Here is a 4,877-nt window from a genome sequence, read left to right on the forward strand (position 1 = left end):
AGGACTCTTCCAATCCCCCGCCTGGGAGGTACAAGTCAAACATGAGGGAGGACAGGTGGCCATTCAGTAGGTGGATCTTCCTGTCATCTTTCTGGTTTCAGTTCTGCTTGCCCAGGCTTCTTCTGTAATTGGGGTGAGATGATAGGCCAATGCGGTTTCTCAAATGTAGAAAAAGTGGGCAGAGATGTGGGAGTCTAGTGGCTACTTACTAGTACTCAGACTCTCATTCAATCATTGTGTCCTAGGCCCATCTTTACCAGGACTCTCAATTCCTTAGTCTCTCTCTCCAGGATTTTATATCACAAATCTGTTGGATTCTTGGCTTCCTTTCTTATTAACTTGTGTATCTATTTTTCGTGTGTTCTACCAGATCAGTTTCCACTCATCCTTCTGCCTGACAACTTTTCTGCTATCCAGTCTTTTGTTCTTATAGACTTATTGTGTTATTATTGTAATGACTTTCCACTTGTTCATTGAAATTGTGAGAAATTTGGATTTGAACCCAGACCTGTAAAACTGAATAGCCCATCTGCTTTACCATGAAAAACCATTGCCCAACAGAGACGTTGGTGGCAAAAATTAGATCTGTAAAGAAGTTGACCAAAAGAACAATAACTTTGACTCAAAGAACAATGATACCTTACTACATGGTTAGGACATGGTTTCAACCAGACAAAAAAGCTTCAGTATGTCTGTTGCAGAGCTGCATTGATAGTATGCGTAGAAAGTATCAATGGAACACATTGATAGTCATGTGGGAGAAATTGTTCCTGGGGAATGGAGAGGGAACATCATTTAACCTGCAGGACATCTCTCTCAGGAGGGGCTAGTAGAGAAAGCAGCAATGGTGGCGATAGGGGATCCAGAGACAGTCTCCTGTAAAGATTGCCACAAGGGAAGGTAGAGACATGTAGAGAAGTGAGAATCCAGGCTTAATTTCCTTAGATTGTTGAGGGGAAAAACTCCTGAGATTGCATGAGACTCACAAAGTATAGAAATAACTGAACAAGCAGTTGGGAGATCTGAGTTCTGGAATAAGTTCTTATTTTAACTTGTTTTCCAATCTTCTGACTGGGTAGGAGCAGGAGGCCAGCTATTGTTGGCAGCTTTAAGCCCACACATTTTGCAGTGAGTTAAAATAGTGATGCAAATGACATTAAGTGGTACAGCGTTGAACCTGTTTTGTTTTAATAGCAATCTGTTTAATGTCTGTAACATATATAAAAACCTATGAATTTAAAAAATATTGTTGCTTAGATGTTGAAGGGAAATAAATAATTAATATAAATAAAATACACAGTAAACAATAATATTTGGGGTATGCAGATATAGCAAACACCTTCAAGGTGACCCATGAATGAGCAAAGTGTAAAATACTTCTAACTTCTAACTTCTAACTTCTAACTTCCTGTCTCTGGACATATGTTTGGATTTCGTCCATGCTTTCATTTCTACTTTTTGTCTTTTTTCATTTCTACTTGTTTTTGAGGGCATTTTTTGAGAAGACACATTTTTAAAGATAAAGAATCAATTCAAAATGCTAACATCAGCTTCCCATTTTTTAAAAAAATGATATTCCCTCCACCCCTTAAAATAAGGAAAAATAGGGCTATATACAGTTTATTAAGACCAGGGATCTTAGCAAAATGGTTTGCTGTAGGCACTGTGGAAACAGATTGGTTGTAGCACAGTGTCTAATAATACCAAGGAAAGCAAAACTATGACAGGTGTCCAACTTGGCAACAGTTCCCCAGTAAGACCATTTAGTTTTTGGCAACTGAAAAATAAAGCTTCATTAGATATACATAAAAATGATTCACAGCAACTAATCTCCAGATCTTACTTTCCCCTCCCAAAGAGACAGGAAAGCCAAAGCTCTTACCTGCATTACAAGAAGATGTTTCCATAGTACTCTCCATAGTCACTAACTCCTACGGATTGGAAAATTTTCCTGTTTTTTTTTTCCCCCCAATGGTTTTGAATAAAAATGTTAAGACAGATGTTCTCCTAATTGTGTCAGGTAGAGATCAAGCCTTTGGCCCTTGGGTGATTTTAGGTAAAAAAAAAAATGTAAATTCTTAAGTACACCACTATTATAGTGCTTCATCGGTTTGGTAGGGCTAAGGAAACTACTATAAATACTAAATATATTGTCCTTTTTTATTTAAGAATGACCGGTTTTGAAAGGGACATTCTGTTGCCTCAGAGCTATAGTACAGAGCACTAGTTAGGGGGGGGGGTCATACCGAACCTTTAGCTACTTAGCTCTTTAGTCCTGGGGATGATACTAAACTTCTCTAGGCTTCAGATTACCTATCTGTAAAATGAAATAATAAGAGAATCCAAATAGAAAGTAATATGTAAATATTAAATTATATAATATATTAAGTGCTTGGGAAAGCAACTGGCACATTTAAGATTGAAGGCATTGTTATTTCATTAATCCTATACATACATGTTCCAAGATCAATTTGATACTGTAGCTAAAATCTGAAAATGTCAGATTTTCTTCCCACATAGCAATACTTTTATTAATGTCACTCATTAAATTTCCACATTTTCCTCTGTTTTGCTCTTTCATTCTCCATTGTCGTTTTTTAAGGTCCTGTAGTTGCTTGCATATTGTTTCCCTGCACAGTAGAGGATGTGGGTAACTTAGGTTTTTGTTGTATTTAGTTTCAAAGATGTGTTCTCAGAACCTTAAATGTGGCACTGCATCTCTTTTTTGTATTGTCAACTTTTTAAAAAGCTTCATTCATTTAGCTGTGCACTGGCATGTTGTCACAATGAGGCTCTCACAATCCACTTGGGAGAACAAAAAACATCTTGCAGCCTCCGCTGATGCATAATCAATAAGGACCTGGCTGCTTGAGATTTTACTTATCTTATAGCTACCTCTGCAGCATAAATGGAGGTGAGAACACTCAAGGATTCCGGGGGTATTCATCAACTCTGCCGAGGGATTTTGGTTTCAGACTTAGAGACCTACCCAGAATGCTTTTATCACCTTCATCTGCTGCAGATACATTATCAATTTAAATTCCCTCAAGGCAGCCAATGTTAGCACCCCGATTTATATTCTTAAATTAGTAGTTTCAAATCCTTGGCTCATCCCTGTCTCCCAGCAGTTCTGAGAGGATATAAAAGCATGGAAACTTCCTGATTTGGTAGTTGGTGAAGGGCACTGCATACTTCTCACTGTATCATCTTACCTTTTTCACTTAACAAAATAGGTAACTCAAATATTGACTGTGTTAGTTTCCTATGGCTGCCATAACAAGTATCACAAACTAAGTGGCTTAAACAACAAAAATGTATTGTCTGGCAGACCTGGAGGCAGCAGGCTGAGACCAATGTGTTAACAGGGGCCATGCCTGGTCTCTGAAAGCTCCAGGGAAGGATCTGTTCCAGGCCTCTTCTGGCTTCTGATAGTTCTTTGTCTTGCGGCAGCATGGCTCCAATTGTTACTTAGCTTTCTCCTGTTCGAGTGTCTGCCTCTGTGTTCAAATTTCTCCTTTTCATAAGAATACCAACCGTATCGGATTAGAAGCATACCTGATTATAGTATGACTTCATCTTAGCTCATTATATCTGCAAAGACCCTATTTTCAAATAAGGTCACATTCTGAAGCTCTAGGGATGGGACCTTCAACATATGCATTTAGGTGTGTGTGGGGGGGAGGGAGGTTGGAGACACAATTCAACTCATAACACAATTGAATGCATAATTTCAGTTATGAATAAATTACTTTGTTCCAAGACCTAGTCTATAATAAGAGCTTATTTTTCAGATTGGCCCCTGGTAGGTGAATGCATAGCATTGCACTCCCAGGGGTTCCACCCAGCGTGCTGAGTGATAGAAATACCGGGAGGAGCACAGAGATGACACTTGTTGACTATGAGCCGACTATACAAATAGTACATATCTTTCAGTATTATGGCTGAGGTTTACAGTGTATGATGTCTTGGCAAGTCCAAAATATACACAAGGAAATCATGTGAAGGTCTTATATACAACACTGATTCACAAATTAATAACACATTTGAGTCTGTTAAAAACATCTAGATAGACTACATCATTAGTAAAGACCTAAACTGAGGTGTAAAATTGAGAATATGTTAATGCTGATTCAGATAAATTAGTCACCAATTGTTAAATCCTCTGATCTATCTATCTATCTATATATCTTTTTTTTTTTTAAAGATCTCACATTTATTACTGAATCAACCTTCTATTCTGGGAGGAAAAAATCAACAGAGCAAAATCACAAGTTCATTAATCTTCCAATTAAAATGCCCCAACTGTCCAGACAGTAGCATCTTTTCAATCATTTAAGGGTGTAGGCAACCTGGATACAGCATAAATATGTGAGTCATCTCTCATGTGTGATTTCTCATAGGCCCAGTTTGGTTCTTCTCCAATGTTTCCTCTTCGAGTTGTACCTGATTTTATTACCAGTTTTCATCTGAATCCATTGGGGAATGGGCCGATTCTGCTTTTGTTTCTTGGCCAGGAACCTCTTGATCCTGAAAGTCTTGTGGGAAGACATGGTGAAGGAGAAGCGAACGCACGCACCTCGATGGCGGAGAAAGAGCTATCTATCTATATATCTTAACTAATAATAGACAAACATGTAAATTGACTGTACCTTCGCTACGCTAACCAGCCAATCAGGAGAGTATGCAAATTAACCCAACAAAGATGGTGGTTAATTTGCATACGTAGGCGCGAAGCCGTGGAGTGAAGACTGAAGGTGGCTCTGGCCAGCCGGAGCAGCGAAGACCAAAGGCGGCTCTGGATGGAGCAGCGAAGACTGAAGGCGGCTCCGGCCGGAGCAAAGGCCTGGGTCCAGGGTGCCAGAGGAAAACTGGAGCCG

General features: G+C 39.1%; 1 pseudogene across 1 annotated transcript; it reads right to left on the reverse strand.

Moving 5' to 3' along the window:
• Window positions 1-4,260: 4,260 nt before the first annotated feature.
• LOC102250430 lies at window positions 4,261-4,591 on the reverse strand (annotated as a pseudogene). Its single transcript, XR_001362515.1, has one exon. The product of XR_001362515.1 is annotated as a 60S ribosomal protein L39 pseudogene (transcript).
• Window positions 4,592-4,877: the final 286 nt, after the last annotated feature.

This window comes from Myotis brandtii, unplaced genomic scaffold (genome assembly GCF_000412655.1).
Source record: "Myotis brandtii unplaced genomic scaffold, ASM41265v1 scaffold266, whole genome shotgun sequence".
NCBI classification, from domain to species: domain Eukaryota; kingdom Metazoa; phylum Chordata; class Mammalia; order Chiroptera; family Vespertilionidae; genus Myotis; species Myotis brandtii.